Source organism: Pholis gunnellus (genome assembly GCF_910591455.1).
Source record: "Pholis gunnellus genome assembly, chromosome: 17".
NCBI lineage: Eukaryota > Metazoa > Chordata > Actinopteri > Perciformes > Pholidae > Pholis > Pholis gunnellus.
Genome location: NC_136544.1, coordinates 7,390,174 through 7,405,474, shown reverse-complemented (window position 1 = coordinate 7,405,474; position 15,301 = coordinate 7,390,174).

The following is a 15,301-nucleotide window of genomic DNA, read 5'->3' as shown; positions in this document are numbered from 1 at the left end:
GCTCCAGGCTCTCGTCAAGCTGAAATCCTTTGATGATTACGGTCCAAAAGCTCTTGCACCTGAGGCGTGTTTTCTCTCGCACGCATACACACACACACACACACACACACACACACGCTCTCTCACACACTCACACAAACACACACACACACACACACACACACACACACACAGTCACAAAACGTCTCAAATCCCCCTGGTGACAGTGCTCTGTCAGTGTCAGTCTGTAGCTTTTAAGCGACACAGAAGGAGTCCAATGGCTTTTTGTCCTCGCCGTGTGTGGGGCTCCTGTTGCTGCCGCACACTCCACTGGAACCCCTCCTTTGCTCTCGGATCCCACGGTCTCTCACAGACCCGGGACACCAGCCTGGGTGCTCTATCTGTCAGCCTGCTCAGTGCTGCCCTACAAGTGCTAAGACTAAAGGGGAGAGGTGGGAGGGGAGGGAGGGGGGGGCGGGGGGGTGCTGATGTTGTGACACTGAATCTCTAATCTTAATGTCTTAGCGTTGCTGCATTCACAACTCAAGAGAAGCTGTAAAAAGAGATGCTGGGATGACTTGACCAGTGTGTCCCACGGAATGGATCGTGGATTTGATGGGTTTTTTTCTCTCCTTCCTTGATTTGCTCTTGGCTCAGTTTTTGATTATCTCTCTTTGTTTACTCTCTGATCATAATCTCCCTCGAAGCTCTCTTTGATATTTTTGCCTCTCTTTCTCTCCCCCACAACTTACCTCCCCCTTTCCTCTCAGCTCGAGCCGGGCTGTGCGGAGCTTTTGTTGTTGCTGAGGAAATACCAGCGTGGGGTCAGAGAGCCCGTGGACTGCCCTCTGCACTTTCAGTGTCGCACTTGTGAAAGCCTCACCGGAATAATACTCTCCCAGCCCATTCGGACGACAGAGACAAGTGGAGATGCGACAGCCAAACAGCCGCGTGGCAATGAGGGCAGATCAAAAAATATCCTGTTTTCAAAAGAAGCCCCCTTGGAAATATAGGACTGTCTGGAGCAGAAGCTCTTTGTTGTTCAACAACTCGGTTGCCTTTTTTCCAAATTTTCCATTTGCATCAATGTATTTTTTTTGTTGTCTCCCCCCCCTCTGAGCAAAAAGAAACGGACAAAAAATATTCTCAAAGCCTTAATATGCAACAGTTTTTAGGCATATCATCTCCCAAATTTTTCATGCAATGGATTTTGCTGTCAATTCAGTCCTTGTCCGGCTGCAGCTTCTTTGAAAACAGTCATAATTTGATATATATGTATAGGAATTTTATATATATATCATATGTATGTGTTTTCACTGGTGCTCTGCTTGTGGGATGCTCCAAACAGAAGTGGGACGAGAAAGGAGAAGCAATAAAATGCTTCTTTTTTTTTATTCCATCCTCTCCCTTTGTTGTTGCTTCTTCATCAGTGTGTATTCCTTATGTCCTCGCTGCCTCAGTCTGCTCAGTGCGTCTTTATCCCGTCCGCTGGTGATGCTCGCGCTGCTGCTACTACTGCTGCTCTCTGCCAGGACTGGATGACAATGTGCACTACACACTCTCTCTCTCTCTCTCTCTCTCTCTCTCACTCCTCCCTCTCCAACTCACTCCTCCCCTCTCTCTCCCTCTCTCTCTCTCTCTCTCTCTCTTTCTGTCTCTCTCTCTCTCACACACACACACACACCCACACATATGTCTTTTGTGCGTAAATGAGCGCAGCTCTAGCCTGCTGACTCTCCCTTTCACTCTCCTCCTCTGTCTCTCATTATGTGTCACTGACACTTTTCTCCCAGTTTTGTCCCATGTGTCTCTTCTTTTCTTTTTTTTTTTGCTCCCGATTATCAAACACACATGTTCCCTTCATGTAGTCTCCATTCCTGTCATCTGTTCTTTTTTTTCCATCCATTCATCCATTCAGTTTACCTGCTGTCTGTCTAACCTTTTTTTAGTGTGCTTGTGCGATGCATGGTATCGTGTGTATCTCCGTGTGTGTGCGTGTTGCGTTCGTGCCTGTGCGTAATTACTGCTCTAATACCTTGCATGCATGAAACATGTGGGATGCTGCAGTCTATAAGGGCTGATTTAGGGAAGGAGAGAGAGAGAAAGAGAGAGGGGTGGATGGAGGGGCAGAAAGAGGGAAGGAGGAAGCGAGAGTGATATAAACAGAAAGGAATGGGGAGGCAGGAAGGGAGGGAGGGCAGGAGAGAAGAGGAGAGCGCAGCAGCTGCCAAAGAGAGGGCTTGACAGAGAGGAGCTGGGGAAGGAAAGAGGAGAGGAATTATCGCAGGGAAGGGAGGGGGATTAAGAAGCATGGGGAAAGCAACTGGAATAGGAACTGACAGAGGAATAGTGGGAGGAAGAGAGGGGATAGGAAGGGGGTGCAGACAGGTAGGAGGCGAAAAAAGCAACGTTATCGCCAAGGAAAAGGACGTTAGACCTGAATAGAAAGAGAGAGGGAACAGTCGTCAGTCAAGGCCCCAGGAAGTTCCCAGGAAATCGACCGAAGAGAGAGACTGAGAAGCAAAATGTTATGAATTTTGAACAATCCCACATGATCATGTTGAATGTGAACTAAAATTTTGAAGATGCAGAAGAAGTAGTGCCTCTGGGTCTGACCATGAACCGGGCAAACCTCATCAGAAAACTCTGAGAGAGAAAAAAAGCAGCAACGGAAACGCTGCTCAATATTTTATTCTGTTTTTAAGTGGCGAACATTATATTCATCTTAAATATTCATTTTCCAAACTTTCTTCTTTTTTTTTTTTACATAAAAGCTTGAAGGCTTTTTCTTTCATTTCCCTGTCACCCTCTTCTTTTTATCTTTCTATATTTTGTTCACACACTATCCGCAGACTCATGCATTTGAGCCACACTGTCTTTTTTTGTTGTTGTTGTTGTTTTTGCTGCAAGTACCCCCAGCTCATCTTCCCTTGCTGTTTGTACTCTGTCCAACCCTCTCGGCCTAAATTCGCTTAAAATCGTTGGCAGAGTGCATCGGAAGTTGTGTCAAGAAATACACGTACACACTTAGAAAATGCACACAAACATCGCATGCCGGCACACTGCCGCGACTTCACACTCTGTGATGAGCCACAAATCAGCTAATCCTCCTCCTTCCTGCGGTCTGACATTAAAGTGTCCTCAGCACATTTCCCCTAATGGAAAGCAGGTCATTAATTAAGAGATAGAAATAAAAGTTGTGGTGAATAAGGACTGGTTCACCGCCATCGGAAAGGCAGGACGCTGCCTCTCAATGCTGCGAGAGGCAGCGAGACGGGGGAGCGAAGGGTGTTGGCTGAAAATCAAGATGGAAAGGAAAGAGGGATGAGATGGATGGAGAGGAGGAGTCCTAGGGGAGAGATGGAGGGCAGAGTGCGCAGATTGAATGGGTGATCTGTCTTAAATCATTTCTCTCTCTCTCTCTCTCTCCCTCCCTCTCCCTCTCTCTCTCTCTGCTTGGCTGTGGTCTAATAGCACATTTTCCTGTCCTGGTCTTTCTCTGGCACAACTCATGCAATAGTATATGAATATCTAAGTATGAGGGTTGTACCCTAAAAGGTACCATCTGCATCTTCTGCTTATGTCACAAAAGTATCTGTTAGGATTCATATTCTGTAGGCCTACATCGGAAGTTATTAGAAGTCCTCTAGTAGGGCGGGGAAATGTATTAATATTATATCGATATTGTGATATGAAGCAAGATATTGTCTTAGATTTGCAACATTGTTATATTGTAATATGGCATAAGTGTTGTTCCTGTTTTTAAAGGCTGCATTTTAGTAAAGTGATGTCATTTTCTGAATTTACCAGACTGTTCTGTTCATTTATTTGCCTTCAACCACTTAATCATTGTGTCCACATTACAGATGATTATTTATCAAAAATCTCATTGTCTAAATATGTTGTGAGAGCACCAATAGTCAACCCTACAATATAAAATAATTATATTTTCCACATTGTATTCTTGGAAAATACACACAAACGCACAAGTGTAAATACAAAAAACAACTAAACAGCACTTGTCGGTAAAGGTTAGAAAAAACATCATGGTTTGTGTTGAAATAATGTTAAAACGTAACGTAACAGCTGTAATACAACCTCTGGTTGTACTGTTACTTGCTTTGACCGAATGCTAAAACGTACACATAATTACAAATGTCCACATTCAACAAATCTGTGGTCTGCAGAAACATACAGTGCCAAAAAAAATGTGTTAACTTGCGACTGGGCTGCTGAGACGATGTGCTGCAACGTTTATGTGACAATCCGGTGACAGGTTCGTTGGGGGAGGGGGAGTCAGCAGATATTACTGCAAAGATTCTGAAAATGTATTCCTTTTCGTTTACATCCCGAATATATATTGTTTATTTTGACACCTTCTAGTGTATTCTATCTAAAATAAGTAGATAAAAATCTACTGAACTGTATTCAGTAGATTTTCCAATTCTGCTCTAAACCTTTTCTTGTCACCTCTCCCCTTTCCTTGGTACTTGTCTCCTTTCTTTTTGTTCCATGTCCTTCTTTTCTCCTCTACTTTCTTCTCATCTTCCTCCCCGTTTCTTCGCCTCCTCTCCTCATTCATTACATCTTAAAGAAACTTGAGGAGGACGAGCATGTTATATTTCCTCAAAGCCAACCTCAATCTACCTCTTCATCTCAGTCACCTGCTGCCTCCGCTGCCACTTCAAACCACATCCCCTCTTTACCTTCATTTTGTCCTTCCCTCAGTCTGTCCCAATCTCTCACGTTATCTTCCCATGCTCTCATCAAGCTGTCTCCCGTTGTCTCTCAAATTCCAGTGTAGGTGTGGTGCCACGCCACGCCTGTCACTCCCACTCTTTATGTCTCGCTCTGTGTCACTTCCTTGCACACGCCATGGCTGCTCATCACTTCTGTACTCTCTGACTGTCACTCAGTATAGATTAGTTCAGGGTGGAGATCAGCACGAAGAAAACGGATTGAGTTATGTGAGTGTAACTCAGACTCAAGGCCATGAGAGAATACAGAGTGAGTAAAAGAGGAAGGATGAAGGAATCCATAATAATGGAAAGTCCTTGAAAAAAAAAATGAAGCAATGAAGTAGATACAAACCAAAAACAAAAGAAAAGACAGAAAATAAAGTGATTAAGTTACAGTTTGATGATATCTGTGGAGTTGATGGATGTTTGTGGTTGTAGGCGTGTTCCTTTGTTTTTGATTCACTGCACTGTTCAGCACCAGGTGGCAACCTGTAGGCTGAAAGTCAATGTTAGAGTTGCATTCTTTCTAATAGCCAGCAGAGTTGCAAAAAGATGTCTGATTGTAGTCAATGAAAAAATTACCCTATTTCTATTTAACATTTTGGTTCCCTAAAAATGTCTTATTCAGCGACCGATTGTTCGTAGCTCCACCCTCTTGTGTCAGTTCTGGTTGCAAAAAGCCAAGATGGCAACAAACAAAACACAAGATGGCAACGGCAAAAAAAACAAGATAGCTACGGTCAAAAAACAAGATGGCAACAGCCTAAAGGTCAAGATGGCAATAGCCAAAATCGAAGAATGCAACGGCAGTCCACAGCCCAATAGGTGACGTCGCGGTCACTACGTCCACTTGTTATATAGAGTCTATGTTCAGCTCCGTCCCAAGCCAATGCCCTCCCACAACCTTGTCCTTGACTGCAAGGGTCAGACATCGTATACCTGCAATTGATTCGAAGCTGGCACACACACACACACACACAAATTAATACTTTCACACACACCTAAGCACGAACACCCACAAACAAAAGCTACCATGTTCCCCAGAGGAGGATTGAGACAGAGTTTAACGGCATTGAATTTATTGTTATGCCCTACGGCATAATAAGGTGTGTTTGTGTCCTGTGTGTGTGTGTGTGTGTGTGTGTGTGTGTGTGTGTGTGTGTGTGTGTGTGTGTGTGTGTGTCTCTGTAGCTTTATTTTATTGCTATTATTTCTCTGACCATGACAGTGGTATTTTACACTGCAAAGACCAAAGCAATGCATTGAAATCAGACTTGAAATTTCAGCCAAGTACAGATTTGTGTCTAATATTATCTCAAAGGTTAAAGATAAAAATAAAAATGTTATTGAGAGTAACGCTGTCTCACTGGAGGTTTAAAGCTGCTACGCGGCTCTCATCATTGCAGCTCTCTTAAAAATAAAAGTGTCATTTGCAAATGAACCCCCCCCCTCACCCCACCCCCATCAGGGTCTAATTCCCATCTGTGGCACTTTTTGTACAGCGATCCCTCTTTGTCTGTAAACCCTCTCAGCTTTCCCTCTTCTTCCATCAAAAGGAAGCACACAAAGATCTCACCCTGTCTGTTCCTTGTGTCAGACCGCTGTGAAAGGAAACCCCGGCTCTAACCTCTCTGTCAGACAATGTGGGTCAGTCGGATATACAGTAAGAAGAAAACAATCTATAGGGTTTCTTAAATTTACTAGAAAAAGTTTACTATTGGAATGCATTACTTTGGAGCACTCTGTACATCTAGTGTATATCTAGTGTTTCGTCTGTTTCCACATCATGCCTCTCTTTTCCCTGTGTTCCTCTGTATTTCACTCTACTGAGAAAGACTACCACACATGCCCTTCCATGGGCGGATCAATGACCGCTGCTAATGTATTTAAAGTATTGATGATCGTTGTTATCCATTTGTTAACCAGCCTATCCAGTCCTGTCAGACAGCCATCCAAACAGCCATTTAGTTTAATGATGGCCAAGAACACACTCTATCAGCCAAAATGTCATCTGAACCCATCAGCAATCCAGCCAAACTGTCAACGAACCTGACGACACAGCATAATGAGGGTTATCATTCATTATCCATCTCGCTCCCAAAGAAAGTTGCTCCTTGCCATCATCTGCAGCACTCGACTCATGCGTCACTTCTCTGGTGTCTGCCATTCTAAAATTTAAATAGTCATCTGTGTATAAGTGCTGGCCCTGTGTGTGTGTTTGTGTGTGTGTTGCTGGTATAGCTCTATCCCAGTGGCGGTCCGTCAGGGGCTGCAAAACCTTCTCTGCTGGCCTAAACAGAATCACAAAGTTATCGCTATTTTATAATTTAATAATACATGTATCATAATTTATACAAATATTTTTCCCATTATCTTATTTTCTCATTGCACAGCTACTGTGTTCCTCAGTTGCTCTGCTTCCACTGCAGCTTGTTTTAAGTTGAGCTTTTATCCAATCAGATTTCACCTCTGTGTCTCTAGGTAAGAAGAGAGGCCCGAGGCCTGCAGACTCACAAGTGAATCCATGTGCAGTTTAAGTGAATGTGGACGATATTGTTGATTGTCATAGTGTTCAACCAATCAGATCTTTAGTTTGACATTTTTTGATGCGCCAGAGTGGCTAGCTGGCCTACAACTACGTCAGCATTACGTGCAGCTCAGTGTCCAGGTGCAGCTCTGCCGCGAGGTGCAGAGTGTGCTGTGATTGGTCAGTGGGCGAGCATGTGACTAAAGTGAAACGTATGCTTGCTAGCAGGGGTTGTAGCAGTCAGAGTTCAAGTGGAAAGATATGGAACAAATTATGGCATTTTTATTTTTTTTTACCTATCTTTGATTTTTTAACATCAAATGGCGGAAGGAGGAGGAGAAACTGATTTAGTGGCGAAGTTACTGGGAACGCCTTTCTCAAGAAGGCCAACCCCACAGCTAGCAGCCCTGACCCAGGCAGGAAAAGAATTTGTATGCAGCGTCGGAGAAGCGTTGCACATGTTATGGCTGGGAATGTGTTTCATTTTAACTGAGCGTCGGTACTTTTGGAGAGACTCGAGTGGATCTACAACTCAACGACCACGTTCGCAGGGAAACAGCTCCACAACCGCGGCCCGCCCTTCGCCGGTCCACGGACGAAGACGGACGGCCGGCTGAAGACAGACGGCCAACCGGCGGCCGAAGACGACCAGCAAAATACAACTGGGGAGGCTCGACTGTCATCACTGGCGTCCATGAATCGAGAAGGACTTCTTACTGGAACTGAAACGATGTACTGGGATTAAACTCTTTGTCAACAAAGAAAGGAGGATAGACAGCATTTGGTAAGTGAAGTTTGTCTGTTTACCTCTACAGTTACTACTGTTCATTTGTCTATCGTGGCGTTTTTATGAATAATATTTGTGTTACATTGATTTGGACTATATTGTCCATTAATGACGCAGCGTCCCGTCATGCTCGTATTCATGTATCTGCACTCTGCATTTCGTGTTTTGTAGGTGTTGAGCTTCATGTAACATTTTATTTCATTTGTCAAATGTTGCAGTGTTATGTGAATATGCGGCTTTTACACAAAACAAATAATAACCCGTAGCTGTGAAGTCATAATGAGGTTATTAGAAGTGTAGAACAGCACTGAAGGCCCGGGTATAAAATCCACGGCCCGCCACTGCTCTATCCCCATGCAACCCTGCACAGGATAAGTGGGTATAGATGATGGATGGATGAAAGTAATTCAGAGATCAGCAAGAGTCAGCAGAGAGCTACCAATCAGCTAACCAGAGCACCAAGGAGCAACAAGGCCAGATGACTAGTTGAGCAGTCAGCCAGCAGTCGCCAATAGAAGCTTATCCGACTGTGCATCAGCGGGAGGTCCATGTCATTATTCGCTGTCCGTCTGCATTTCATTCTAATGCAGTCTCAGTCCCCTGCAAAGCCATCTAATGTGTGTACGTGTGTGTGTCAACAGGGACAGCCGCAGTAACCCAATCAGCCAGTCAGAGATGAGATCTGTCCTCAGAAAGAGGAGGGATGTAGAAAGGTACTGTGCGAACGAGAGAAAGGTTACCCAAAGGTGAGCAAAGAAGAGTGGAGGCGGTGGAACAATAAGGCAGGAAAGGAGCTGAATGAAAGAGCAAATAAAAAAAGGACGTGCACAAATTTCCGGCATTAGCCGGGTTATGAGACAGTGGGCCCCTTGGAACAGACATGTGAAAATCCCCCAAATTCTCTGAGCTGAACAAGAGCAAGACCCCCAGACTAAAAACATCGATTTGTGTCCCTTTGTAGTCATTTTGGGAGTATCTGTAGTCATTTTGTACCTGTTTATAATCTTTTTTAATCTAATTTTGTGTCTCTTTGTAAACGGTTTGCATCTCTTTGTCATAGATTTGGGTCACAGAATGTCATTTTGCATGTTTTTGCAGTCGTTTTGAGTCTGTTATGCATCTCTTCGTAGTCATTTTCTGTCTCTCTGTAGTCGATTTGCTTGTCTTTGTGGTCGTTTTGCAGTTCTTCGTACTCATTTTAAGGTCTTTTTTTATTGACTTTTCAACAAGAAATGTTAATGTTGATGACATTATAATGTTAGCTTCACACAGACGCTCTGACACAGGGGCCCCCTGACCCTCTGGGCTCCAGGCCTGTGCTTGGAAGGCTCACTGAATAATCCATGATGTCAGGACATGTTAAGGAGAAATAAATGGAGAAAATTATAAAAATCCAAACAGAAAGTGAGAGTTGGATAGAGTTGCAGTAAGGAGACCTTGTTAATGCAGAGACACTAACTTGCCCTCACTCGCTCCCTCTCTCTTCTTCTTCTAAAGTTTTGTGACACAAAGCGGATTTGTAAAATCCAGTAGGCTTTTATTGCAGCTCTGTGATCTGTGCATGCACGCGCATACATGGCAGTATAAAGCCTTTGAATTAACATGTTTGATAGCTTTACAGCTTAAGGTCAATAATTCACACATGTATTAGCACATGTAGTAAGTATTCCATTATTTATCTCTAGTTCATCTAAAATGATCTGTGCAGGCACCACTTTGGTTTAAGTACGTGTCTGTGCTTATGTGTGTGCGAGCAGTTTGAATTTGTGGATTTCAGTGGATTAGCCTATTTTAAGGCTGATGTTTTCATCACCGAGGCTGCTAAACTTGCAGATGACTCATATTTGGTCCAGTACCGCTGATGACATCACCATACATCTCACAGTGCTTCTCCCCGGAGCTGTTTATCCAATTCTATATTTATCATCTTATCACACTTACAGAAACGTACTCCAACGTGTGCTGTCGATTACCTACATGCCACGAAGAGCCCAGGAGCACCTTTAGGTTTTCGTGAAGGGCTGTAAACTCGAGAAAACCCCATATATTTTACAGCGTGTAGAAACGTGACATATATTGGAAAGCAAATTGCCTCTGGGAGGATATTTTTCCTGATCTAATCTAAAATGTTCATGCTGAGATGGCAGTATCAAAGTCGGGGCTTCCTCTTTAATTTGATTCTTTAAACTTCTTCAAAGGGAAAGTTGAGTCAACTGAGTTACTGAATCCTTTTTTTTTTTTTCTTGGAGAAGACTGAAACTATGAGAATGTTTAATGGTTGATTTCTGAACACTGAAATATTTAAAAATTAGCCAAAATTATTTATTGTATCCATTCAAATATTTATTTAGAGAAGTCCGCCATTCATAATCCAGTACAGTCCTGATTTAGTCACCATACGTGTGTAATTAGCCATTTTTGGGCCACAAACTTGCATGCATCTCAGAAGGAACAGAAGCACAGCTGTTTCTTATTGTTCAGAATTGATAAAGACCACTTGTAGTCTCCACAAAGTGGTGCGAGAACATAACTATAACTCCTCCGGTCCAACACATTCAGCTACTCTACCAAGAGATTTCTTTTTTTATTGGCTTAAAAGGAGCATTTACCCAGGATACTCCACAAGATAACAGTCCAGTGTGGCGGCACATTGCAAGCATCAGAGATATATTAGACCCACAAGTGATTTTGTAGTCCCAGTGAATCCCCGGTGTTGACAACAAGCTGCACCTTTTTTTTCCCTCTTTTACTCACAGATAGTAAGTAAGCTTTAATAAAAAGAGAAGACGTTTTAGAGTAAAGCGACCTTGGGTCTAACTGAAATAAACTCCTACATGGTGTTGTCTCCTTTCCTCGTTCACATTCCAAACCCGTTAGCCTTCAGAGCTCACTTTGCACAGAAGCTAGGAACAACGACAGAAATGTTTTATTCGGCATCATGAAAGCCCGCTGCAGTGACCTCATTACACCTTTCAAACTTTCAAAGCTCTTCAGAAATGGGATCATCACAAAATCTGTCTCAGCCAATCGCAAACAATCTAAATCAAAATGAGGTTCTGTAGCCACGGAGAATATCCTTATTCCTGGAAGGGAAAATAGAAGTACTCCACTATTAGATTAGATTTACATTCATTGACTCTGCACAATATCAATCTGAATAAATATTACTGAGAGACACATTAGTTACTTCCCCAAGCTACACAATTGTAAACCAATTGAAATGATCAAATTACATCTCAAACATGGGCCTTGTCTCTTTCATAATTTAATAAACAATTAAAGTGAGACATTTTAAGACTCACTGTATTGCTCAGTGCATCGCCGTGACACTGAACCTTCACCGAGTGTCTACAATTGAACTGCTCTTTAATGCACCTGTCCCAAGACATTTCAATCTGACCCCAGTGGCCACACACCTGGGGTTGTGTAAGATTACATGCCCAAGTCCATTTACACAGAACTGGGACAACAACATATCAGGTTCCATTATTCTAGCAGTAATTGCTGAAGCATCAAAGCTCCTGATTAGAGCAGGGACGACGGATTGCTCTCAAATGAATAGATGCATTATAGATAGTTAGCATGCATTTGTCATATAGCACTACAGCTGAGACTGATGGGAATATCGATGGTTTTGCAGGTATTTGCTCATCAAGTATCGGACAAATTCTTGACTTGGTGATGGCACTAAACGAAAAGGAAATGGATCGCCAAACTTATTACAATTCATCCCGATGGGGTCATGAATACCTGCAGCAAATTCCATGGTAACCAATAGACATTTCACAAAATCCCAGAACTGCAATCTTCATTGTGGTAAGAGTCACTGAAGTTAGTAGGATGGATCTTCACAAAATGTTATACCAATCCATCCAACTGCTGAGATATTTCAGGCTGGACCAAAGTGGTGGGCGAAGGCTGAGACCTACACTGCTATATCCGCCGCTCCAACAGCATGGCTAAAGAGAAGAACAACCAGGATCAATGAGTCAACAAAAAGAAAATAACATCTTACAAGATTCTTTTATTTTACTTATCTGAATATAACGTATCCCTCCAAATATCTGTGTTTTAAAGCAGGGGTATATTTGTGGTTCCTGGGAGATCAAATTGGCACCTGAGGCGGTGGATGGGATAAACAAACAAAGGACTTTCATTCAGGGGACCGGCACTCGTGTCAGTTAAAAGTTAGTTGTAAAATGTTGGTTGCCTACAGTTGTCTTATTCAACGTTCAGTTGTACTTAGCTCCACCCTCTCTTGTCATTTCTGGTTCCAAAACAAACCCACGATGGCGACAGCCAAAATATCGAAATCAAAGATTTCAAACAGCAGTCTACAAACCAGTGGGTGATGTCACGGTGACTACGTCCACTTCCTGTATAAAGTCTATGAGCCGAACAATGATATGTTTTCTAACCTTAAATAAGCGCTTTAGTTGCAACAACATTTCCCAACGTTGACCGTTGTGTTACAATATTAACAGCGACTGTTTCAGCGTCAATACTACTTTGTAATTTACAGAGACACCTTCCTGTATCATAAACACGTCAGCTATGAAATAGCCCGCTGAGCTTACGCACGTAGCCGCCGTAGGGATGGTGTAACCCCTTAATGCAGAAGCATAAATGAAGCTTAAAACGCCTAATTTCCTTAATCCTCCCTGTCTCTTGTGGGACATAAGGCCACAGTGAGCACCCTACATCATTCCCCATCCTTGGCCACATGTCGAGCCTCTCCCTCCTCAAGTTAAATTGATCTTGGCCAGCTCATCCGTCACAGTTCTGCGTCAGGCCTTTTTTTTTGGTCTTGCAGGTTTTCTATACTTCTAAAAGTGGAAAATACAGAGACCATCTATAAAGTGATTAACTATTTAGGATATTTTGTGTGATTACTTCTAAGGTCTTCCTTAATAAGGATCATATCCTCTTTTGGAAATAAATCCAGTGAAAAACAATGGACACGGGCCACATCTGTCCCTCGTAGGGGTCCTAAAGCAGATGTTTCAGGCAGACTCTCTTTCCAGACATCTCCCAGTGGATTTTAGTGCACACACACACACACACACACACACACACACACACACACACACACACGCACACACACACACGCACGTCACAAAGAGAGCAAACACTGAAATGAAATTTCCATCAGACTAGTCATTCGAAATTCATTGCATTCAAGATGACGTGGACTAAAGGAGTGTTTGAGCAGACTTGGATGGTTAGTCAGAGAATCTGAAAAGATCTCCAATGAAAAGAATATGCTGATTAAAGTCCTATCATTGTTTAACCTGCTACCAATGCAGACGCACTGCTTAGTATACTTTCCATGAAAGGATCAGAATGAACAAATACAACTCAGGATGAATTACACCAATAAAATAGATAAAACAATGAAAATAGATTGATAGAATAGACAAAATAAATACAACACAGGGCCCTAAAGTAGGGGTTTCCATGTTTCCATTGGCAACTATGTTGAGAAATGTTTAAAAAGTAGGAACAGCAAACATGATAACATGCACTCCCCATTTAAAATGTGTTGCATTGGTGGTATTAAATGAATATTGCCGTTGCATGATGTGTGTCTGTTTGCTATCGTTCACCGGGCGGTGCCGACATCTCCTGTAGAGACAACATCACAACAACACTGTTTTACAAATGGACAATTTATTATTTCTTTCAAGTTGGGCTGAAAACCACTAATTGAAAGGGAGAGAACGGACAGCTGCTCTACTGGCATTTTAACTGACAACGTTAACACTTAAGATTCTAATTCTGTAGAGGAGCAGACGGAGCACGAACTACAAAGGATTCTGTTCAGCTACTGCATTAAAGCTTGGATTCTTTCATGTCACATTCTCATGATTGAGCTGACCGATAACTGCATTGAGGGTTAATTACTCACAATATAAGGTGACTAAAAACACCAAGCATATTAGAAGTGCAAGCAACCAAAAGCTGCATGGCAACCACTTTCATGAGTTGGTGTAGAGCCCTGCAGCAGATGAAAAGCTTTTCAATAAAACATGCCGAATAAGATTGCATGAGACTTGGTAAGATGTACTCAACACATCTTTTAATACCAGACCTCGTTATGTGATCACACATACCTTCCGCCAGTGTTCACGCTCACACGCAGAGACTCGCACCACATGATATTTCTATATGCCGCATGCGAAGGTGTTGATGCTGTGAATGTTTATATACGTGGTGTGTATCTGCTTTCACACACAAGCACACACACACACACAAACACTCTTTGCATCCAGTTAACCCCCTTGAGCCAAACCATCCTTAATGACCCTTACAAGGTCATTGTGCTGTCTGTGCTGATACCGCAGAGTAAAACAGAGAATATGCAAACACACACACACACACACACACACTCTCCTGAAGAGTGAGGCCTTAAATTCTACACCAGCACCGTAAAGGTTTATCTCAGCCGTAATCAATAGTGTATGACTTTCATTATCTTTGTCGTTGGTAATTTAATCACATCATAGCCCGAGAGAACTGCAGCACAATCCTTTATCATCATAATCATCGTCATAATTGTTATTGATGTCAGTGGATGGATATTTAAAGCACAGGGAAGCACTACACTGATCCTCTGGAAGATCATTTAGTTTGAACTTCAAACTGAAGATCTGAGCTGTAAAACACTTTCCCATTACATGGGTGAACAATCTGTGGCAGCGTTGTGTTTTATGAGTGCTGCTTGGGTCAAAGAGAGAGTCATTTGTGCATTTGGGTTAACTAAAGGTTATTTTTAACTCAATTATTGGACCTGTCCATTTTCAAAGTGCATTCATTTCAGTGCAGAGGACCTAATATACCATTTGAGTGAAATGTATGTTTGCACACTGTGTATCAATGCGTATTCATCAAGAAAAAGTTTCACTCAATATAAATTAATGAAGGTTATGTGGAGGTTAGTCAGAGTGAATGTTTCAGTTGGTCACATGGATTGTGTAGAATTACATCATGGGTTATAAAACCAGTGGAAGGATAAGTATCCAGGTGCTTTACCCAAGGAAAAGTAGCGATACTATGTAACAAATACGTTTTTTATTCAAAACTCAAGTAGAAGTACTGAAGTAAACTAATGTAAGTATCAAAAGTAAAAGTACTCAATAGTTACTTTGCAGTAATGCATGATAAGTGTGAATGTATTGCTGAAACATTAAACAACACAGACAATGGACATTTAAGCTTCATCTGATTTCAACTATTTCTTAAAGTATTTCAGTAACTGCGGCATTAAAA